Source organism: Macaca fascicularis, chromosome 13 (assembly GCF_037993035.2).
Source record: "Macaca fascicularis isolate 582-1 chromosome 13, T2T-MFA8v1.1".
In the NCBI taxonomy this organism is placed as follows: domain Eukaryota; kingdom Metazoa; phylum Chordata; class Mammalia; order Primates; family Cercopithecidae; genus Macaca; species Macaca fascicularis.
Genome location: NC_088387.1, coordinates 25,650,026 through 25,675,461, shown reverse-complemented (window position 1 = coordinate 25,675,461; position 25,436 = coordinate 25,650,026).

The following is a 25,436-nucleotide window of genomic DNA, read 5'->3' as shown; positions in this document are numbered from 1 at the left end:
GAAAGCTTCTTTCCAGATTTCACCGGAGGATATTTCCATTTTCACCATAGCCCTCTATGGGCTTCCAAATATCACTTTGCCAATTCCACAAGAACTGTCTTAGCGAAAGGCTTCTTGAGGGGAAACATGTAACTCTGTGAGATGATTTCACAGAACACAAAGAAGTTTCTCAGAAAGCTTCTTTCTCTTTCTAATCGGAGGATATTTCCTTTGGCCCTATAGTCTTCAAAGGGATACGAAATATCTGTTCTCAGATTCCACAGAAATAAGGCTAGCAAAGAGAACCAGGAAATACAGATGTAACTCAGTGAGGTGAATTAACAGAACACTAAGCAGTTTCTCAGAAAGCTTCTTTCCAGATTTCATCTGAGGATATTTCGTTTTTCACCATAGCCCTCTATGGGCTTCCAAATATCACTTTTCCAATTCCACAAGAACTGTCTTAGCGAAAGGCTTCCTGAGGGGAAAGCTGTAACTCTGTGAGATAATTTCACAGAACACAAAGAAGTTTCTCAGAAAGCTTCTTTCTCTTTGTTATCGGAGGATAGTTCCTTTGGCCCTACAGTCTTCAAAGGGATCCGAAATATCTGTTCTCAGATTCCACAGAAGTAAGGCTAGCAAAGAGATCCCCGAAATACAGATGTAACTCAGTGAGATGTATTAACAGAACACTAAGCAGTTCCTCAGAAAGCTTCTTTCCAGATTTCATCTGAGGATATTTCCTTTTTCACCATAGCCCTCTATGGGCTTCCAAATATCACTTTGCCAATTCCACAAGAACTGTCTTAGCGAAAGGCTTCTTGAGGGGAAAGCTGTTACTCTGTGAGATGATTTCACAGAACACAAAGAAGTTTCTCAGAAAGCTTCTTTCTCTTTGTTATCGGAGGATATTTCCTTTGGCCCTACAGTCTTCCAAGGGATCGGAAATATCTGTTCTCAGATTCCACAGAAATAAGGCTAGCAAAGAGATCCACGAAATACGGATGTAACTCAGTGAGATGAATTAACAGAACACTAAGCAGTATCTCAGAAAACTTCTTTCCAGATTTCATCTGAGGATATTTCCTTTTTCACCATAGCCCTCTATGGGCTTCCGAATATCAGTTTGCCAATTGCACAAGAACTGTCTTAGCGAAAGGCTTCTTGAGAGGAAAGCTGTAACTCTGTGAGATGATTTCACAGAACACAAAGAAGTTTCTCAGAAAGCTTCTTTCTCTTTGTTATCGGAGGATATTTCCTTTGACCCTAGAGTCTTCCAAGGTATCCGAAATATCTGTTCTCAGATTCCACAGAAATAAGGCTAGCAAAGAGATCCACGAAATACAGATGTAACTCTGTGAGATGATTAAGAGAACACTAAGCAGTTTCTGAGAAAGCTTCTTTCCAGATTTCACCTGAGGATATTTCCTTTTTCACCATAGCCCTCTATGGCCTTCCAAATATCACTTTGCCAATTCCACAAGAACTGTCTTAGCCAAAGGCTTCTTGAGGGGAAAGCTGTATCTCTGTGAGATGATTTCACAGAACTCAAAGAAATTTCTCAGAAAGCTTCTTTCTCTTTGTTATCGGAGGATATTTCCGTTGGCCCTATAGTCTTCAAAGGGATCCGAAATATCTGTTCTCAGATTCCACAGAAATAAGGCTAGCAAAGAGAACCCCGAAGTACAGATGTAACACTGTGAGATGAATTAACAGAACACTAAGCAGTTTCTGAGAAAGCTTCTTTACAGATTTCATCTGAGGATATTTCCTTTTTCACCATAGACCTCTATGGGCTTCCAAATATCACTTTGCCAATTCCAGAAGAACTCTCTTAGCCAAAGGCTTCTTGAGGAGAAAGCTGTAACTCTGTGAGATGATTTCACAGAACACAAAGAAGTTTCTCAGAAATCTTCTTTCTCTTTGTTATCGGAGGATATTTCCAATGGCCCTATAGTCTTCCAAGGGATCCGAAATATCTGCTCTCATATTCCACAGAAAAAAGGCTAGCAAAGAGATCCACGAAATACAGATGTAACTCTGTCAGATGAATTAAAAGAACACTAAGCAGTTTCTCAGAAAGCTTCTTTCCAGATTTCATCTGAGGATATTTCCTTTTTCACCATAGCCCTCTATGGGCTTCCAAATATCACTTTGCCAATTCCACAAGAACTGTCTTAGCGAAAGGCTTCTTGAGGGGAAAGCTGTAATTCTGTGAGATGATTTCACAGAACACAAAGAAGTTTCTCAGAAAGCTTCTTTCTCTTTGTTATCGGAGGATATTTCCTTTGGCCCAATAGTCTTCCAAGGGATCCGAAATATCTGTTCTCAGATTCCAGAGAAATAAGGCTAGCATAGAGATCCAGGAAATACAGATGTAACTCTGAGAGATGAATTAACAGAACACTAAGCAGTTTCTCAGTGAGCTTCTTTCCAGATTTCATCTGAGGATATTTCCTTTTTGACCTTAACCCTCTATGGACTTCCAAATATCACTTTGCCAATTCCACAAGAACTGTCTTAGCGAAAGGCTTCTTGAGGGGAAAGCTGTAACTCTGAGATGATTTCACAGAACACAAAGAAGTTTCTCAAAAAGCTTCTTTCTCTTTGTTATCGGAGGATATTTCCTTTGACCCTATAGTCTTCCAAGGGATCCGAAATATCTGTTCTCAGATCCCACAGAAATAAGGCTAGCAAAGAGATCCACGAAATACAGATGTAACTCTGTGAGATGAATTAACAGAACGCTAAGCAGTTTCTCAGAAAGCTTCTTTCCAGATTTCCTCTGAGGAAATTTCCATTTTCACCATAGCCCTCTAAGGGCTTCCAAATATCACTTTGCCAATTCCACAAGAACTGTCTTAGCGAAAGGCTTCTTGAGGGGGAAGCTGTAACTCTGTGAGATGATTTCACAGAACACAAAGAAGTTTCTCAGAACGCTTCTTTCTCTTTGTTATCGGAGGATATTTCATTTGGCCCTATAGTCTTCCAAGGGATCCGAAATATCTGTTCTCAGATTCCATAGAAATAAGGCTAGCAAAGAGATCCACGAAATACAGATGTAACTCTGTGAGACGAATTAACGGAACACTAAGCATTTTCTCAGAAAGCTTCTTTCCAGATTCCATCTGAGGATATTTCCTTTTTCATCATAGCCCTCTATGGGTTTCCGAATATCACTTTGCCAATTCCACAAGAACTGTCTTAGCGAAAGGCTTCTTGAGGAGAAAGCTGAAACTCTGTGGATGATTTCACAGAACACAAAGAAGTTTCTCAGAAAGCTTCTTTCTCTTTGTTATCGGAGGATATTTCCTTAGGCCCTATAGTCTTCCAAAGGATCCGAAATATCTGTTCTCAAATTCCACTGAAATAAGGCTAGCAAAGAGATCCGCGAAATACAGATGTAACTCTGTGAGATGATTAACAGAACACTAAGCAGTTTCTCAGAAAGCTTCTTTCCAGATTTCACCTGAGGATATTTCCTTTTTCACCAGAGCCCTCTATGGGCTTCCAAATATCACTTTGCCAATTCCCCAAGAATTGTCTTAGCGAAAGGCTTCTTCAGGGGAAAGCTGTAACTCTGTGAGATGATTTCACAGAACAAAAAGAAGTTTCTCAGAAAGCTTCTTTCTCGTTGTTATCGGAGGATATTTCCTTTGGCCCTATAGTCTTCCAAAGGATCCGAAATATCTGTTCTCAGATTCCACAGAAATAAGGCTAGCAAAGAGATCCACGAAATACAGATGTAACTCTGTGAGATGAATTAACAGAACACTAATCAGTTTCTCAGAAAGCTTCTTTCCAGTTTTCATCTGAGGATATTTCCTTTATCACCATAGCCCTCTATGCGCTTCCAAATATCACTTTGCCAATTCCACAAGAACTGTCTTAGCGAAAGGCTTCTTGAGGGGAAAGCTGTACTTCTGTGAGATGATTTCACAGAACACAAAGATGTTTCTCAGAAAGATTCTTTCTCTTTGTTATCGGAGGATATTTCCTTTGGCCCTATAGTCTTCCAAGGGATCCGTAATATCTGTTCTCAGATTCCACAGAAATGAGGCTAGCAAAGAGATCCACGAAATACAGTTGTAACTCTGTGAGATGAATTAACAGAACACTAAGCAGTTTCTCAGAAAGCTTCTTTCCAGATTTCCTCTGAGGATATTTCCTTTTTCACACTAGCCCTCCATGGGCTTACAAATATCACTTTGCCAATTCCACAAGAACTGTGTTAGCGAAAGGATTCTTGAGGGGAAAGCTGTAACTCTGTGAGATGATTTCACAGAACACAAACAAGTTTCTCAGAAAGATTCTTTCTCTTTGTTATCGGAGGATATTTCCTTTGGCCCTATAGTCTTCCAAGGGATCCGAAATATCTGTTCTCAGATTCCACAGAAATAAGGCTAGCAAAGAGATCCACGAAATACCGATGTAACTCTGTGAGATGAATTAACAGAACACTAAGCAGTTTCTCAGAAAGCTTCTTTCCAGATTTCATCTGAGGATATTTCCTTTTTCACCATAGCCCTCTATGGGCTTCCAAATATCACTTTGCCAAATCCACAAAAACTGTCTTAGCGAAAGGCTTCTTGAGGGGAAAGCTGTAATTTTGTGAGATGATTTCACAGAAAACAAAGAAGTTTCTCAGAAAGCTTCTTTCCCTTTGTTATCGGAGGTTATTTCCTTTGGCCCTATAGTCTTCCAAGGGATCCGAAATATCTGTTATCAGATTCCACAGAAATAAGACTAGCAAAGAGATCCACGAAATACAGATGTAACTCTGTGAGATGAATTAACAGAACACTAAGCAGTTTCTCAGAAAGCTTCTTTCCAGATTTCCTCTGAGGAAATTTCCATTTTCACCATAGCCCTCTATGGGCTTCCGAATATCACTTTGCCAATTCCACAAGAACTGTCTTAGCGAAAGACTTCTTGAGGGGAAAGCTGTATCTCTGTGAGATGATTTCACAGAACTCAAAGAAGTTTCTCAGAAAGTTTCTTTCTCTTTGTTATCGGAGGATATTTCCTTTGGCCCTATAGTCTTCCAAGGGATCCGAAATATCTGTTCTCAGATTCCACAGAAATTAGGCTAGCAAAGAGATCCACGAAATACAGATGTAACTCTGTGAGATGATTAACAGAACACTAAGCTGTTTCTCAGAAAGTTTCTTTCCAGATTTCACCTGAGGATATTTCCTTTTTCACCAGAGCCCTCTATGGGCTTCCAAATACCACTTTGCCAATTCCACAAGAACTGTCTTAGCGAAAGGCTTCTTGAGGGGAAAGCTGTAACTCTGTGAGATGATTTCACAGAACACAAAGAAGTTTCTCAGAAAGCTTCTTTCTCTTTGTTATCGGAGGATATTTCCTTTGGCCCTATAGTGTTCCAAGGGATCCGAAATATCTGTTCTCAGATTCCACAGAAAAAAGGCTAGCAAAGAGATCCACGAAATACAGATGTAACTCTGTGAGATGAATTAACAGAACCTAAGAAGTTTCTCAGAAAGCTTCTTTCCAGATCTCATCTGAGGATATTTCCTTTTTCACCATAGAACTCTAAGGGCTTCCAAATATCACTTTGCCAATTCCACAAGAACTGTCTTAGCGTAGGGCTTCTTGAGGGGAAAGCTGTAACTCTGTGAGATGATTACACAGAACACAAAGAAGTTTCTCAGAAAGCTTCTTTCTCTTTGTTATCGGAGGATATTTCCTTTGGCCCTATAGTCTTCCAAGGGATCCGAAATATCTGTTCTCAGATTCCACAGACATAAGGCTACAAAGAGATCCACGAAATACAGATGTAACTCTGTGAGATGATTAACAGAACACTAAGCGGTTTCTCAGAAAGCTTCTTTCCAGATTTCACCTGAGGATATTTCCTTTTTCACCATAGCCCTCTATGGGCTTCCAAATATCACTTTGCCAAATCCACAAAAACTGTCTTAGCGAAAGGCTTCTTGAGGGGAAAGCTGTAACTCTGTGAGATGATTTCACAGAAAACAAAGAAGTTTCTCAGAAAGCTTCTTTCCCTTTGTTATCGGAGGATATTTCCTTTGGCCCTATAGTCTTCAAAGGGATCCGAAATATCTGTTGTCAGATTCCACAGAAATAAGGATAGCAAAGAGATCCACGAAATACAGATGTAACACTGTGAGATGAATTAACATAACACTAAGCTGTTTCTCAGAAAGCTTCTTTCCAGATTTCATCTGAGGATATTTCCTTTTTCACCTTAGCCCTCTATTTTCTTTCAAATATTAATGTGCCAATTCCACAACAACTGTCTTAGCGAAAGGCTTTTTGAGGGGAAAGCTGTAACTCTGTGAGATGATTTCGGGAACACAAGGAAGGTTCTCAGAAAGCTTCTTTCTCTTTGTTATCGGAGGATATTTCCTTTGGCCCTATAGTCTTCCAAGGGATCCGAAATATCTGTTATCAGATTCCACAGACATAAGACTAACAAAGAGATCCACGAAATACAGATGTAACTCTGTGAGATGAATTAACAGAACACTAAGCAGTTTCTCAGAAAGCTTCTTTCCAGATTTCCTCTGAGGATATTTCCTTTTTCACCATAGCCCTCTATGGGCTTCCAAATATCACTTTGCCAATTCCACAAGAACTGTCTTAGCGAAAGGCTTCTTGAGGAGAAACCTGTAACTCTGTGAGATGATTTCACAGAACACAAAGAAGTTTCCCAGAAAGCTTCTTTCTCTTTGTTATCAGAGGATATTTCCTTTGGCCCTAGAGTCTTCCAAGGGATCCGAAATATCTGTTCTCAGATTCCACAGAAATAAGGCTAGCAAAGAGATCCACGAAATACAGATGTAACTCTTTGAGATGAATTAACAGAACCTAAGCAGTTTCTCAGAAAGCTTCTTTCCAGATCTCATCTGAGGATATTTCCTTTTTCACCATAGAACTCTAAGGGCTTCCAAATATCACTTTGCCAATTCCACAAGAACTGTCTTAGCGTAAGGCTTCTTGAGGGGAAAGCTGTAACTCTGTGAGATGATTTCACAGAACAAAAAGAAGTTTCTCAGAAAGCTTCTTTCTCTTTGTTATCGGAGGATATTTCCTTTGGCCCTATAGTCTTCCAAGGGATCCGAAATATCTGTTCTCAGATTCCACAGAAATAAGGCTAGCAAAGAGATCCACGAAATACAGATGTAACTCTGTGAGATGAATTAACAGAACACTAAGCAGTTTCTCAGTAAGCTTCTTTCCAGATCTCATCTGAGGATATTTCCTTTTTCACCATAGCCCTCTAAGGCCTTCCAAATATCACTTTGCCAATTCCGCAAGAACTCTCTTAGCGTAAGGCTTCTTCAGAGCAAAGCTGTAACTCTGTGAGATGATTTCACAGAAGACAAAGAAGTTTCTCAGAAAGCTTCTTTCTCTTTTTTATCGGAGGATATTTCCTTAGGCCCTATAGTCTTCCAAAGGATCCGAAATATCTGTTCTCAAATTGCACAGAAATAAGGCTAGCAAAGAGATCCGCGAAATACAGATGTAACTCTGTGAGATGAATTAACAGAACACTAAGCAGTTTCTCAGAAAGTTTCTTTCCAGATTTCATCCTAGGATATTTCCTTTTTCACCATAGCCCTCTAAGGGCTTCCAAATATCACTTTGCCAATTACACAAGAACTGTCTTAGCGAAAGGCTTCTTGAGGGGAAAGCTGTAACTCTGTGAGATGATTTCACAGAACACAAAGAAGTTTCTCAGAAAGCTTCTTTCTTTTTGTTATCGGAGGATAGTTCCTTTGGCCCTACAGTCTTCAAAGGGATCCGAAATATCTGTTCTCAGATTCCACAGAAATAAGGCTAGCAAGGAAATCCACGAAATACAGATGTAACTCTGTGAGATGAATTAACAGAACACTAAGCAGTTTCTCAGAAAGCTTCTTTCCAGATATCATCTGAGGATATTTCCTTTTTCACCATAGCCCTCTATGGGCTTCGAAATATCACTTTGCCGATTCCACAAGAACTGTCTTAGCGAAAGGCTTCCTGAGGGGAAAGCTGTAACTCTTTGAGATGTTTTCACAGAACACAAAGAAGTTTCTCAGAAATCTTCTTTCTCATTGTTATCGGAGGATATTTACTTTGGCCCTGTAGTCTTCCAAGGGATCCGAAATATCTTTTCTCAGAATCCACAGAAAAAAGGCTAGCAAAGAGATCCACGAAAAACAGATGTAACTCAGTGAGATGAATTAACAGAACACTAAGCAGTCTCTCAGAAAGCTTCTTTCCAGATTTCATCTGAGGATATTTCCTTTTTCACCATGGCCCTCTATGGGCTTCCAAATATCACTTTGCCAATTCCACAAGAACTGTCTTAGCGAAAGGCTTCTTGAGGGGAAAGCTGTAATTCTGTGAGATGATTTCACAGAACACAAAGAAGTTTCTCAGAAAGCTTCTTTCTCTTTGTTATCGGAGGATATTTCCTTTGGCCCTATAGTCTTCCAAGGGATCCGAAATATCTGTTCTCAGATTCCACAGAAATAAGGCTAGCAAAGAGATCCACGAAATACAGATGTAACTCTGTGAGAAGAATTAACAGAACACTAAGCAGTTTCTCAGAAAGCTTCTTTCCAGATCTCATCTGAGGATATTTCCTTTTTCACCATAGCCCTCTAAGGGCTTCCAAATATAACTTTGCCAATTTCACAAGAACTGTCTTAGCGTAAGGCTTCTTCAGAGAAAAGCTGTAACTCTGTGAGATGATTTCACAGAAGACAAAGAAGTTTCTCAGAAAGCTTCTTTCTCTTTGTTATCGGAGGATATTTCCTTAATCCCTATAGTCTTCCAAAGGATCCGAAATATCTGTTCTCAAATTGCACAGAAATAAGGCTAGCAAAGAGATCCGCGAAATACAGATGTAACTCTGTGAGATGAATTAACAGAACACTAAGCAGTTTCTCAGAAAGCTTCTTTCCAGATTTCATCCTAGGATATTTCCTTTTTCACCGTAGCCCTCTAAGGGCTTCCAAATATCACTTTGCCAATTCCACAAGAACTGTCTTAGCGAAAGGCTTCTTGAGGGGAAAGCTGTAACTCTGTGAGATGATTTCACAGAACACAAAGAAGTTTCTCAGAAAGCTTCTTTCTCTTTGTTATCGGAGGATAGTTCCTTTGGCCCTACAGTCTTCAAAGGGATCCGAAATATCTGTTCTCAGATTCCACAGAAATAAGGCTAGCAAGGAGATCCACGAAATACAGATGTAACTCTGTGAGATGAATTAACAGAACACTAAGCAGTTTCTCAGAAAGCTTCTTTCCAGATATCATCTGAGGATATTTCCTTTTTCACCATAGCCCTCTATGGGCTTCGAAATATCACTTTGCCGATTCCACAAGAACTGTCTTAGCGAAAGGCTTCCTGAGGGGAAAGCTGTAACTCTTTGAGATGTTTTCACAGAACACAAAGAAGTTTCTCAGAAAGCTTCTTTCTCTTTGTTATCGGAGGATAGTTCCTTTGACCCTACAGTCTTCAAAGGGATCCGTAATATCTGTTATCAGATTCCACAGAAGTAAGGCTAGCAAAGAGATCCACGAAATACAGATGTAACTCAGTGAGATGAATTAACAGAACACTAAGCAGTCTCTCAGAAAGCTTCTTTCCAGATTTCATCTGAGGATATTTCCTTTTTCACCATGGCCCTCTATGGGCTTCCAAATATCACTTTGCCAATTCCACAAGAACTGTCTTAGCGAAAGGCTTCTTGAGGGGAAAGCTGTAATTCTGTGAGATGATTTCACAGAACACAAAGAAGTTTCTCAGAAAGCTTCTTTCTCTTTGTTATCGGAGGATATTTCCTTTGGCCCTATAGTCTTCCAAGGGATCCGAAATATCTGTTCTCAGATTCCACAGAAATAAGGCTAGCAAAGAGATCCACGAAATACAGATGTAACTCTGTGAGAAGAATTAACAGAACACTAAGCAGTTTCTCAGAAAGCTTCTTTCCAGATATCATCTGAGGATATTTCCTTTTTCACCATAGCCCTCTATGGGCTTCGAAATATCAATTTGCCGATTCCACAAGAACTGTCTTAGCGAAAGGCTTCCTGAGGGGAAAGCTGTAACTCTGTGAGATGTTTTCACCGAACACAAAGAAGTTTCTCAGAAAGCTTCTTTCTCTTTGTTATCGGAGGATAGTTCCTTTGACCCTACAGTCTTCAAAGGGATCCGTAATATCTGTTATCAGATTCCACAGAAGTAAGGCTAGCAAAGAGATCCACGAAATACAGATGTAACTCTGTGAGATGATTAACAGAACCCTAAGCAGTTTCTCAGAAAGCTTCTTTCCAGATTTCATCTGAGGATATTTCCTTTTTCACCATAGCCCTCTATGGGCTTCCAAATATCACTTTGCCAATTCCACAAGAACTGCCTTAGCGAAAGTCTTCCTGAGGGGAAAGCTGTAACTCTGTGAGATGATTTCACAGAACACAAAGAAGTTTCTCAGAAAGCTTCTTTCTCTTTGTTATCGGAGGATATTTCCTTTGGCCCTATAGTCTTCCAAGGGATCTGAAATATCTGGTCTCAGATTCCACAGAAATAAGGCTAGCAGAGAGATCCACGAAATACAGATGTAACTCTGTGAGATAAATTAACAGAACACTAAGGGGTTTCTCAGAAAGCTTCTTTCCAGATTTCCTCTGAGGATATTTCCTTTTTCACCATAGCCCTCTATGGGCTTCCAAATATCACTTTGCCAATTCCACAAGAACTGTCTTAGCGAAAGGCTTCTTGAGGGGAAAGCTGTAACTCTGTGAGATGATTTCACAGAACACAAAGAAGTTTCTCAGAAATCTTCTTTCTCATTGTTATCGGAGGATATTTACTTTGGCCCTGTAGTCTTCCAAGGGATCCGAAATATCTTTTCTCAGAATCCACAGAAAAAAGGCTAGCAAAGAGATCCACGAAAAACAGATGTAACTCAGTGAGATGAATTAACAGAACACTAAGCAGTCTCTCAGAAAGCTTCTTTCCAGATTTCATCTGAGGATATTTCCTTTTTCACCATGGCCCTCTATGGGCTTCCAAATATCACTTTGCCAATTCCACAAGAACTGTCTTAGCGAAAGGCTTCTTGAGGGGAAAGCTGTAATTCTGTGAGATGATTTCACAGAACACAAAGAAGTTTCTCAGAAAGCTTCTTTCTCTTTGTTATCGGAGGATATTTCCTTTGGCCCTATAGTCTTCCAAGGGATCCGAAATATCTGTTCTCAGATTCCACAGAAATAAGGCTAGCAAAGAGATCCACGAAATACAGATGTAACTCTGTGAGAAGAATTAACAGAACACTAAGCAGTTTCTCAGAAAGCTTCTTTCCAGATCTCATCTGAGGATATTTCCTTTTTCACCCTAGCCCTCCATGGGCTTCCAAATATCACTTTGCCAATTCCACAAGAACTGTCTTAGCGAAAGGCTTCTCGAGGGGAAAGCTGTAACTCTGTGAGATAATTTCACAGAACACAAAGAAGTTTCTCAGAAAGCTTCTTTCTCTTTGTTATCGGAGGATAGTTCCTTTCGCCCTACAGTCTTCAAAGGGATCCGAAATATCTGTTCTCAGATTCCACAGAAGTAAGGCTAGCAAAGAGATCCCCGAAATACAGATGTAACTCAGTGAGATGTTTAACAGAACACTAAGCAGTTCCTCAGAAAGCTTCTTTCCAGATTTCATCTGAGGATATTTCCATTTTCACCATAGTCCTCTATGGGGTTCCAAATATCACTTTGCTAATTCCACAAGAACTGTCTTAGCGAAAGGCTTCTTGAGGGGAAAGCTGTTACTCTGTGAGATGATTTCACAGAACACAAAGAAGTTTCTCAGAAAGCTTCTTTCTCTTTGTTATCGGAGGATATTCCTTTGGCCCTATAGTCTTCCAAGGGATCCGAAATATCTGTTCTCAGATTCCGCAGAAATAAGGCTAGCAAAGAGATCCACGAAATACAGATGTAACACTGTGAGATGAATTAACAGAACACTAAGCAGTTTCTCAGAAAGCTTCTTTCCAGATTTCATCTGAGGATATTTCCTTTTTCACCACAGCCTTCTATGGGCTTCCAAATATCACTTTACCAATTCCACAAGAACTATCTTAGCGTAAGGCTTCTTGAGGGGAAAGCTGTAACTCTGTGAGATGATTTCACAGAACACAAAGAAGTTTCTCAGAAAGCTTCTTTCTCTTTGTTATCGGAGGATATTTCCTTTGGCCCTATAGTCTTCCAAGGGATCCGAAATATCTGTTCTCAGATTCCACAGAAATAAGGCTAGCAAAGAGATCCACGAAATTCAGATGTAACTCTGTGAGATGATTAACAGAACACTAAGCAGTTTCTCAGAAAGCTTCTTTCCAGATTTCACCTGAGGATATTTCCTTTTTCACCAGAGCCCTCTATGGGCTTCCAAATATCTCTTTGCCAATTCCCCAAGAATTGTCTTAGCGAAAGGCTTCTTCAGGGGAAAGCTGTAACACTGTGAGATGATTTCACAGAACACAAAGAAGTTTCTCAGAAAGCTTCTTTCTCGTTGTTATCGGAGGATATTTCCTTTGGCCCTATAGTCTTCCAAGGGATCCGAAATATCTGTTCTCAGATTCCACAGAAATAAGGCTAGCAAAGAGATCCACGAAATACAGATGTAACTCTGTGAGATGAATTAACAGAACACTAATCAGTTTCTCAGAAAGCTTCTTTCCAGTTTTCATCTGAGGATATTTCCTTTATCATCATAGCCCTCTATGGGCTTCCAAATATCACTTTGCCAATTCCACAAGAACTGTCTTAGCGAAAGGCTTCTTGAGGGGAAAGCTGTAACTCTGTGAGATGATTTCACAGAACACAAAGAAGTTTCTCAGAAAGATTCTTTCTCTTTGTTATCGGAGGATATTTCCTTTGGCCCTATAGTCTTCCAAGGGATCCGTAATATCTGTTCTCAGATTCCACAGAAATGAGGCTAGCAAAGAGATCCACGAAATACAGTTGTAACTCTGTGAGATGAATTAACAGAACACTAAGCAGTTTCTCAGAAAGCTTCTTTCCAGATTTCCTCTGAGGATATTTCCTTTTTCACCCTTGCCCTCCATGGGCTTCCAAATATCACTTTGCCAATTCCACAAGAACTGTCTTAGCGAAAGGATTCTTGAGGGGAAAGCTGTAACTCTGTGAGATGATTTCTCAGAACACACAGAAGTTTCTCAGAAAGCTTCTTTCTCTTTGTTATCGGAGGATATTTCCTTTGGCCCTATAGTCTTCCAAGGGATCCGAAATATCTGTTCTCAGATTCCACAGAAATAAGGCTAGCAAAGAGATCCACGAAATACAGATGTAACTCTGTGAGATGAATTAACAGAACACTAAGCAGTTTCTCAGAAAGCTTCTTTCCAGATTTCATCTGAGGATATTTCCTTTTTCACCATAGCCCTCTATTGGCTTCCAAATATCACTGTGCCAATTCCACAACAACTGTCTTCGCGAAAGGCTTTTTCAGGGGAAAGCTGTAACTCTGTGAGATGATTTCGGGAACACAAGGAAGGTTCTCAGAAAGCTTCTTTCTCTTTGTTATCGGAGGATAGTTCCTTGGCCCTATAGTCTTCCAAGGGATCCGAAATATCTGTTATCAGATTCCACAGAAATAAGACTAGCAAAGAGATCCACGAAATACAGATGTAACTCTGTGAGATGAATTAACAGAACACTAAGCAGTTTCTCAGAAAGCTTCTTTCCAGATTTCCTCTGAGGAAATTTCCATTTTCACCATAGCCCTCTATGGGCTTCCGAATATCACTTTGCCAATTCCACAAGAACTGTCTTAGCGAAAGACTTCTTGAGGGGAAAGCTGTATCTCTGTGAGATGATTTCACAGAACTCAGAGAAGTTTCCAAGAAAGTTTCTTTCTCTTTGTTATCGGAGGATAGTTCCTTTGACCCTACAGTCTTCAAAGGGATCCGAAATATCTGTTATCATATTCCACAGAAGTAAGGCTAGCAAAGAGATCCACGAAATACAGATGTAACTCTGTGAGATGTATTAACAGAACCCTAAGCAGTTTCTCAGAAAGCTTCTTTCCAGATCTCATCTGAGGATATTTCCTTTTTCACCATAGAACTCTAAGGGCTTCCAAATATCACTTTGCCAATTCCACAAGAACTGTCTTAGCGTAAGGCTTCTCGAGGGGTAAGCTGTAACTCTGTGAGATGATTTCACAGAACACAAAGAAGTTTCTCAGAAAGCTTCTTTCTCTTTGTTATCGGAGGATATTTCCTTTGGCCCTATAGTCTTCCAAGGGATCCGAAATATCTGTTCTCAGATTCCACAGAAATAAGGCTAGCAAAGAGATCCAAGAAATACAGATGTAACTCTGTGAGATGATTAACAGAACACTAAGCGGTTTCTCAGAAAGCTTCTTTCCAGATTTCACCGGAGGATATTTCCATTTTCACCATAGCCCTCTATGGGCTTCCAAATATCACTTTGCCAATTCCACAAGAACTGTCTTAGCGAAAGGCTTCTTGAGGGGAAACATGTAACTCTGTGAGATGATTTCACAGAACACAAAGAAGTTTCTCAGAAAGCTTCTTTCTCTTTCTAATCGGAGGATATTTCCTTTGGCCCTATAGTCTTCAAAGGGATACGAAATATCTGTTCTCAGATTCCACAGAAATAAGGCTAGCAAAGAGAACCAGGAAATACAGATGTAACTCAGTGAGGTGAATTAACAGAACACTAAGCAGTTTCTCAGAAAGCTTCTTTCCAGATTTCATCTGAGGATATTTCGTTTTTCACCATAGCCCTCTATGGGCTTCCAAATATCACTTTTCCAATTCCACAAGAACTGTCTTAGCGAAAGGCTTCCTGAGGGGAAAGCTGTAACTCTGTGAGATAATTTCACAGAACACAAAGAAGTTTCTCAGAAAGCTTCTTTCTCTTTGTTATCGGAGGATAGTTCCTTTGGCCCTACAGTCTTCAAAGGGATCCGAAATATCTGTTCTCAGATTCCACAGAAGTAAGGCTAGCAAAGAGATCCCCGAAATACAGATGTAACTCAGTGAGATGTATTAACAGAACACTAAGCAGTTCCTCAGAAAGCTTCTTTCCAGATTTCATCTGAGGATATTTCCTTTTTCACCATAGCCCTCTATGGGCTTCCAAATATCACTTTGCCAATTCCACAAGAACTGTCTTAGCGAAAGGCTTCTTGAGGGGAAAGCTGTTACTCTGTGAGATGATTTCACAGAACACAAAGAAGTTTCTCAGAAAGCTTCTTTCTCTTTGTTATCGGAGGATATTTCCTTTGGCCCTACAGTCTTCCAAGGGATCGGAAATATCTGTTCTCAGATTCCACAGAAATAAGGCTAGCAAAGAGATCCACGAAATACGGATGTAACTCAGTGAGATGAATTAACAGAACACTAAGCAGTATCTCAGAAAACTTCTTTCCAGATTTCATCTGAGGATATTTCCTTTTTCACCATAGCCCTCTATGGGCTTCCGAATATCAGTTTGCCAATTGCACAAGAACTGTCTTAGCGAAAGGCTTCTTGAGAGGAAAGCTGTAACTCTGTGAGATGATTTCACAGAACACAAAGAAGTTTCTCAGAAAGCTTCTTTCTCTTTGTTATCGGAGGATATTTCCTTTGACCCTAGAGTCTTCCAAGGTATCCGAAATATCTGTTCTCAGATTCCACAGAAATAAGGCTAGCAAAGAGATCCACGAAATACAGATGTAACTCTGTGAGATGATTAAGAGAACACTAAGCAGTTTCTGAGAAAGCTTCTTTCCAGATTTCACCTGAGGATATTTCCTTTTTCACCATAGCCCTCTATGGCCTTCCAAATATCACTTTGCCAATTCCACAAGAACTGTCTTAGCCAAAGGCTTCTTGAGGGGAAAGCTGTATCTCTGTGAGATGATTTCACAGAACTCAAAGAAATTTCTCAGAAAGCTTCTTTCTCTTTGTTATCGGAGGATATTTCCGTTGGCCCTATAGTCTTCAAAGGGATCCGAAATATCTGTTCTCAGATTCCACAGAAATAAGGCTAGCAAAGAGAACCCCGAAGTACAGATGTAACACTGTGAGATGAATTAACAGAACACTAAGCAGTTTCTGAGAAAGCTTCTTTACAGATTTCATCTGAGGATATTTCCTTTTTCACCATAGACCTCTATGGGCTTCCAAATATCACTTTGCCAATTCCAGAAGAACTCTCTTAGCCAAAGGCTTCTTGAGGAGAAAGCTGTAACTCTGTGAGATGATTTCACAGAACACAAAGAAGTTTCTCAGAAATCTTCTTTCTCTTTGTTATCGGAGGATATTTCCAATGGCCCTATAGTCTTCCAAGGGATCCGAAATATCTGCTCTCATATTCCACAGAAAAAAGGCTAGCAAAGAGATCCACGAAATACAGATGTAACTCTGTCAGATGAATTAAAAGAACACTAAGCAGTTTCTCAGAAAGCTTCTTTCCAGATTTCATCTGAGGATATTTCCTTTTTCACCATAGCCCTCTATGGGCTTCCAAATATCACTTTGCCAATTCCACAAGAACTGTCTTAGCGAAAGGCTTCTTGAGGGGAAAGCTGTAATTCTGTGAGATGATTTCACAGAACACAAAGAAGTTTCTCAGAAAGCTTCTTTCTCTTTGTTATCGGAGGATATTTCCTTTGGCCCAATAGTCTTCCAAGGGATCCGAAATATCTGTTCTCAGATTCCAGAGAAATAAGGCTAGCATAGAGATCCAGGAAATACAGATGTAACTCTGAGAGATGAATTAACAGAACACTAAGCAGTTTCTCAGTGAGCTTCTTTCCAGATTTCATCTGAGGATATTTCCTTTTTGACCTTAACCCTCTATGGACTTCCAAATATCACTTTGCCAATTCCACAAGAACTGTCTTAGCGAAAGGCTTCTTGAGGGGAAAGCTGTAACTCTGAGATGATTTCACAGAACACAAAGAAGTTTCTCAAAAAGCTTCTTTCTCTTTGTTATCGGAGGATATTTCCTTTGACCCTATAGTCTTCCAAGGGATCCGAAATATCTGTTCTCAGATCCCACAGAAATAAGGCTAGCAAAGAGATCCACGAAATACAGATGTAACTCTGTGAGATGAATTAACAGAACGCTAAGCAGTTTCTCAGAAAGCTTCTTTCCAGATTTCCTCTGAGGAAATTTCCATTTTCACCATAGCCCTCTAAGGGCTTCCAAATATCACTTTGCCAATTCCACAAGAACTGTCTTAGCGAAAGGCTTCTTGAGGGGGAAGCTGTAACTCTGTGAGATGATTTCACAGAACACAAAGAAGTTTCTCAGAACGCTTCTTTCTCTTTGTTATCGGAGGATATTTCATTTGGCCCTATAGTCTTCCAAGGGATCCGAAATATCTGTTCTCAGATTCCATAGAAATAAGGCTAGCAAAGAGATCCACGAAATACAGATGTAACTCTGTGAGACGAATTAACGGAACACTAAGCATTTTCTCAGAAAGCTTCTTTCCAGATTCCATCTGAGGATATTTCCTTTTTCATCATAGCCCTCTATGGGTTTCCGAATATCACTTTGCCAATTCCACAAGAACTGTCTTAGCGAAAGGCTTCTTGAGGAGAAAGCTGAAACTCTGTGGATGATTTCACAGAACACAAAGAAGTTTCTCAGAAAGCTTCTTTCTCTTTGTTATCGGAGGATATTTCCTTAGGCCCTATAGTCTTCCAAAGGATCCGAAATATCTGTTCTCAAATTCCACTGAAATAAGGCTAGCAAAGAGATCCGCGAAATACAGATGTAACTCTGTGAGATGATTAACAGAACACTAAGCAGTTTCTCAGAAAGCTTCTTTCCAGATTTCACCTGAGGATATTTCCTTTTTCACCAGAGCCCTCTATGGGCTTCCAAATATCACTTTGCCAATTCCCCAAGAATTGTCTTAGCGAAAGGCTTCTTCAGGGGAAAGCTGTAACTCTGTGAGATGATTTCACAGAACAAAAAGAAGTTTCTCAGAAAGCTTCTTTCTCGTTGTTATCGGAGGATATTTCCTTTGGCCCTATAGTCTTCCAAAGGATCCGAAATATCTGTTCTCAGATTCCACAGAAATAAGGCTAGCAAAGAGATCCACGAAATACAGATGTAACTCTGTGAGATGAATTAACAGAACACTAATCAGTTTCTCAGAAAGCTTCTTTCCAGTTTTCATCTGAGGATATTTCCTTTATCACCATAGCCCTCTATGCGCTTCCAAATATCACTTTGCCAATTCCACAAGAACTGTCTTAGCGAAAGGCTTCTTGAGGGGAAAGCTGTACTTCTGTGAGATGATTTCACAGAACACAAAGATGTTTCTCAGAAAGATTCTTTCTCTTTGTTATCGGAGGATATTTCCTTTGGCCCTATAGTCTTCCAAGGGATCCGTAATATCTGTTCTCAGATTCCACAGAAATGAGGCTAGCAAAGAGATCCACGAAATACAGTTGTAACTCTGTGAGATGAATTAACAGAACACTAAGCAGTTTCTCAGAAAGCTTCTTTCCAGATTTCCTCTGAGGATATTTCCTTTTTCACACTAGCCCTCCATGGGCTTACAAATATCACTTTGCCAATTCCACAAGAACTGTGTTAGCGAAAGGATTCTTGAGGGGAAAGCTGTAACTCTGTGAGATGATTTCACAGAACACAAACAAGTTTCTCAGAAAGATTCTTTCTCTTTGTTATCGGAGGATATTTCCTTTGGCCCTATAGTCTTCCAAGGGATCCGAAATATCTGTTCTCAGATTCCACAGAAATAAGGCTAGCAAAGAGATCCACGAAATACCGATGTAACTCTGTGAGATGAATTAACAGAACACTAAGCAGTTTCTCAGAAAGCTTCTTTCCAGATTTCATCTGAGGATATTTCCTTTTTCACCATAGCCCTCTATGGGCTTCCAAATATCACTTTGCCAAATCCACAAAAACTGTCTTAGCGAAAGGCTTCTTGAGGGGAAAGCTGTAATTTTGTGAGATGATTTCACAGAAAACAAAGAAGTTTCTCAGAAAGCTTCTTTCCCTTTGTTATCGGAGGTTATTTCCTTTGGCCCTATAGTCTTCCAAGGGATCCGAAATATCTGTTATCAGATTCCACAGAAATAAGACTAGCAAAGAGATCCACGAAATACAGATGTAACTCTGTGAGATGAATTAACAGAACACTAAGCAGTTTCTCAGAAAGCTTCTTTCCAGATTTCCTCTGAGGAAATTTCCATTTTCACCATAGCCCTCTATGGGCTTCCGAATATCACTTTGCCAATTCCACAAGAACTGTCTTAGCGAAAGACTTCTTGAGGGGAAAGCTGTATCTCTGTGAGATGATTTCACAGAACTCAAAGAAGTTTCTCAGAAAGTTTCTTTCTCTTTGTTATCGGAGGATATTTCCTTTGGCCCTATAGTCTTCCAAGGGATCCGAAATATCTGTTCTCAGATTCCACAGAAATTAGGCTAGCAAAGAGATCCACGAAATACAGATGTAACTCTGTGAGATGATTAACAGAACACTAAGCTGTTTCTCAGAAAGTTTCTTTCCAGATTTCACCTGAGGATATTTCCTTTTTCACCAGAGCCCTCTATGGGCTTCCAAATACCACTTTGCCAATTCCACAAGAACTGTCTTAGCGAAAGGCTTCTTGAGGGGAAAGCTGTAACTCTGTGAGATGATTTCACAGAACACAAAGAAGTTTCTCAGAAAGCTTCTTTCTCTTTGTTATCGGAGGATATTTCCTTTGGCCCTATAGTGTTCCAAGGGATCCGAAATATCTGTTCTCAGATTCCACAGAAAAAAGGCTAGCAAAGAGATCCACGAAATACAGATGTAACTCTGTGAGATGAATTAACAGAACCTAAGAAGTTTCTCAGAAAGCTTCTTTCCAGATCTCATCTGAGGATATTTCCTTTTTCACCATAGAACTCTAAGGGCTTCCAAATATCACTTTGCCAATTCCACAAGAACTGTCTTAGCGTAGGGCTTCTTGAGGGGAAAGCTGTAACTCTGTGAGATGATTACACAGAACACAAAGAAGTTTCTCAGAAAGCTTCTTTCTCTTTGTTATCGGAGGATATTTCCTTTGGCCCTATAGTCTTCCAAGGGATCCGAAATATCTGTTCTCAGATTCCACAGACATAAGGCTACAAAGAGATCCACGAAATACAGATGTAACTCTGTGAGATGATTAACAGAACACTAAGCGGTTTCTCAGAAAGCTTCTTTCCAGATTTCACCTGAGGATATTTCCTTTTTCACCATAGCCCTCTATGGGCTTCCAAATATCACTTTGCCAAATCCACAAAAACTGTCTTAGCGAAAGGCTTCTTGAGGGGAAAGCTGTAACTCTGTGAGATGATTTCACAGAAAACAAAGAAGTTTCTCAGAAAGCTTCTTTCCCTTTGTTATCGGAGGATATTTCCTTTGGCCCTATAGTCTTCAAAGGGATCCGAAATATCTGTTGTCAGATTCCACAGAAATAAGGATAGCAAAGAGATCCACGAAATACAGATGTAACACTGTGAGATGAATTAACATAACACTAAGCTGTTTCTCAGAAAGCTTCTTTCCAGATTTCATCTGAGGATATTTCCTTTTTCACCTTAGCCCTCTATTTTCTTCCAAATATTAATGTGCCAATTCCACAACAACTGTCTTAGCGAAAGGCTTTTTGAGGGGAAAGCTGTAACTCTGTGAGATGATTTCGGGAACACAAGGAAGGTTCTCAGAAAGCTTCTTTCTCTTTGTTATCGGAGGATATTTCCTTTGGCCCTATAGTCTTCCAAGGGATCCGAAATATCTGTTATCAGATTCCACAGACATAAGACTAACAAAGAGATCCACGAAATACAGATGTAACTCTGTGAGATGAATTAACAGAACACTAAGCAGTTTCTCAGAAAGCTTCTTTCCAGATTTCCTCTGAGGATATTTCCTTTTTCACCATAGCCCTCTATGGGCTTCCAAATATCACTTTGCCAATTCCACAAGAACTGTCTTAACGAAAGGCTTCTTGAGGAGAAACCTGTAACTCTGTGAGATGATTTCACAGAACACAAAGAAGTTTCCCAGAAAGCTTCTTTCTCTTTGTTATCAGAGGATATTTCCTTTGGCCCTAGAGTCTTCCAAGGGATCCGAAATATCTGTTCTCAGATTCCACAGAAATAAGGCTAGCAAAGAGATCCACGAAATACAGATGTAACTCTTTGAGATGAATTAACAGAACCTAAGCAGTTTCTCAGAAAGCTTCTTTCCAGATCTCATCTGAGGATATTTCCTTTTTCACCATAGAACTCTAAGGGCTTCCAAATATCACTTTGCCAATTCCACAAGAACTGTCTTAGCGTAAGGCTTCTTGAGGGGAAAGCTGTAACTCTGTGAGATGATTTCACAGAACAAAAAGAAGTTTCTCAGAAAGCTTCTTTCTCTTTGTTATCGGAGGATATTTCCTTTGGCCCTATAGTCTTCAAAGGGATCCGAAATATCTGTTGTCAGATTCCACAGAAATAAGGGTAGCAAAGAGATCCACGAAATACAGATGTAACTCTGTGAGATGATTAACAGAACACTAAGCGGTTTCTCAGAAAGCTTCTTTCCAGATTTCACCTGAGGATATTTCCATTATCACCATGGCCCTCTATGGGGTTCCAAATATCACTTTGCCAATTCCACAAGAACTGTCTTAGCAAAAGGCTTCTTGAGGGGAAAGCTGTAACTCTGTGAGATGATTTCACAGAACACAAGGAAGTTTCTCAGAAAGCTTCTTTCTCTTTGTTATCGGAGGATATTTCCTTTGGCCCTATAGTCTTCCGAGGGATCCGAAATATCTTTTCTCAGATTCCACAGAAATAAGGCTAGCAAAGAGATCCCCGAAATACAGATGTAACTCAGTGAGATGAATTAACAGAACACTAAGCAGTCTCTCAGAAAGCTTCTTTCTAGATTTCATCTGAGGATATTTCCTTTTTCACCATAGCCCTCTATGGGCTTCCAAATATCAGTTTGCCAATTCCACAAGAACTGTCTTAGCGAAAGGCTTCTTGAGGGGAAAGCTGTAACTCTGTGAGATGATTTCACAGAACACAAAGAAGTTTCTCAGAAAGCTTCTTTCTCCTTGTTATCGGAGGATATTTCCTTTGGCCCTATAGTCTTCCAAGGGATCCGAAATATCTGTCCTAAGATTCCACAGAAATAAGGCTAGCCATGAGATCCACGAAATACAGATGTAACTCTGTGAGATGAATTAACAGAACACTAAGCACTTTCTCAGAAAGCTTCTTTCCAGATCTCATCTGAGGATATTTCCTATTTCACCATAGCCCTCTAAGGGCTTCCAAATATCACTTTTCCATTTCCGCAAGAACTGTCTTAGCGTAAGGCTTCTTGAGGGGAAAGCTGTAACTCTGTGAGATGATTTCACAGAACACAAAGAAGTTTCTCAGAAAACTTCTTTCTCTTTGTTATCGGAGGATATTTCCTTTGGCCCTATAGTCTTCAAAGGGATCCGAAATATCTGTTCTCAGATTCCACAGAAATAAGACTAGCAAAGAGATCCACGAAATACAGATGTAACTCTTTGAGATGAATTAACAGAACACTAAGCAGTTTCTCAGAAAGCTTCTTTCCAGATTTCCTCTGAGGAAATTTCGATTTTTACCATAGCCCTCTATGGGGTTCCGAATATAACTTTGCCAATTCCACAAGAACTGTCTTAGCGAAAGGCTTCTTGAGGGGAAAGCTGAATCTCTGTGAGATGATTTCACAGAACACAAAGAAGTTTCTCAGAAAGCTTCTTTCTCTTTGTTATCGGAGGATATTTCCTTTGGCCCTATAGTCTTCCAAGGGATCAGAAATATCTGTTATCAGATTCCACAGAAATAAGACTAGCAAAGAGATCCACGAAATACAGATGTAACTCTGTGAGATGAATTAACAGAACACTAAGCAGTTTCTCAGAAAGCTTCTTTCCAGATTTCACCTGAGGATATTTCCTTTTTCACCAGAGCCCTCTATGGGCTTCCAAATACCACTTTGCCAATTCCACAAGAACTGTCTTAGCGAAAGGCTTCTTGAGGGGAAAGCTGTAACTCTGTGAGATGATTTCACAGAACACAAAGAAGTTTCTCAGAAAGCTTCTTTCTCTTTGTTATCGGAGGATATTTCCTTTGGCCCTATAGTGTTCCAAGGGATCCGAAATATCTGTTCTCAGATTCCACAGAAAAAAGGCTAGCAAAGAGATCCACGAAATACAGATGTAACTCTGTGAGATGAATTAACAGAACCTAAGAAGTTTCTCAGAAAGCTTCTTTCCAGATCTCATCTGAGGATATTTCCTTTTTCACCATAGAACTCTAAGGGCTTCCAAATATCACTTTGCCAATTCCACAAGAACTGTCTTAGCGTAAGGCTTCTTGAGGGGAAAGCTGTAACTCTGTGAGATGATTTCACAGAACACAAAGAAGTTTCTCAGAAAGCTTCTTTCTCTTTGTTATCGGAAGATATTTCCTATGGCCCTATAGTCTTCCAAGGGATCCGAAATATCTGTTCTCAGATTCCACAGAAATAAGGCTACAAAGAGATCCACGAAATACAGATGTAACTCTGTGAGATGATTAACAGAACACTAAACGGTTTCTCAGAAAGCTTCTTTCCAGATGTCACCTGAGGATATTTCCTTTTTCACCATAGCCCTCTATGGGCTTCCAAATATCACTTTGCCAATTCCACAAGAACTGTCTTAGCGAAAGGCTTCTTGAGGGGAAAGCTGTAACTCTGTGAGATGATTTCACAGAACACAAAGAAGTTTCTCAGAAAGCTTCTTTCTCTTTGTTATCGGAGGATATTTCCTTTGGCCCTATAGACTTCCAAGGGATCCGAAATATCTGTTCTCAGATTCCACAGAAATAAGGCTAGCAAAGAGATCCACGAAATACAGATGTAACTCTGTGAGATGAATTAACGGAACACTAAGCATTTTCTCAGAAAGCTTCTTTCCAGATTTCATCTGAGGATATTTCCTTTTTCATCATAGCCCTCTATGGGTTTCCGAATATCACTTTGCCAATTCCACATGAACTGTCTTAGCGAAAGGCTTCTTGAGGAGAAAGCTGTAACTCTGTGATATGATTTCACAGAACACAAAGAAGTTTCTCAGAAAGCTTCTTTCTCTTTGTTATCGGAGGATATTTCCTTAGGCCCTATAGTCTTCCAAAGGATCCGAAATATCTGTTCTCAAATTCCACAGAAATAAGGCTAGCAAAGAGATTCGCGAAATACAGATGTAACTCTGTGAGATGAATTAACAGAACACTAAGCAGTTTCTCAGAAAGCTTCTTTCCAGATTTCATCCGAGGATATTTCCTTTTTCACCATAGCCCTCTAAGGGCTTCCAAATATCACTTTGCCAATTCCACAAGAACTGTCTTAGCGAAAGGCTTCTTGAGGGGAAAGCTGTAACTCTGTGAGATGATTTCACAGAACACAAAGAAGTTTCTCAGAAAGATTCTTTCTCTTTGTTATCGGAGGATATTTCCTTTGGCCCTATAGTCTTCCAAGGGATCCGTAATATCTGTTCTCAGATTCCACAGAAATGAGGCTAGCAAAGAGATCCACGAAATACAGTTGTAACTCTGTGAGATGAATTAACAGAACACTAAGCAGTTTCTCAGAAAGCTTCTTTCCAGATTTCACCTGAGGATATTTCCTTTTTCACCCTAGCCCTCCAGGGGCTTCCAAATATCACTGTGCCAATTCCACAACAACTGTCTTAGCGAAAGGCTTTTTGAGGGGAAATCTGTAACTCTGTGAGATGATTTCGGGAACACAAGGAAGGTTCTCAGAAAGCTTCTTTCTCTTTGTTATCGGAGGATATTTCCTTTGGCCCTATAGTCTTCCAAGGGATCCGAAATATCTGTTCTCAGATTCCACAGAAATAAGACTAGCATAGAGATCCACGAAATACAGATGTAACTCTGTGAGATGAATTAACAGAACACTAAGCAGTTTCTCAGAAAGCTTCTTTCCAGATTTCCTCTGAGGAAATTTCCATTTTCACCATAGCCCTCTATGGGCTTCCGAATATCACTTTGCCAATTCAACAAGAACTGTCTTAGCGAAAGACTTCTTGAGGGGAAAGCTGTATCTCTGTGAGATGATTTCACAGAACTCAAAGAAGTTTCTCAGAAAGTTTCTTTCTCTTTGTTATCGGAGGATATTTCCTTTGGCCCTATAGTCTTCCAAGGGTTCCGAAATATCTGTTCTCAGATTCCACAGAAATTAGGCTAGCAAAGAGATCCACGAAATACAGATGTAACTCTGTGAGATGATTAACAGAACACTAAGCAGTTTCTCAGAAAGTTTCTTTCCAGATTTCACCTGAGGATATTTCCTTTTTCACCAGAGCCCTCTATGGGCTTCCAAATACCACTTTGCCAATTCCAC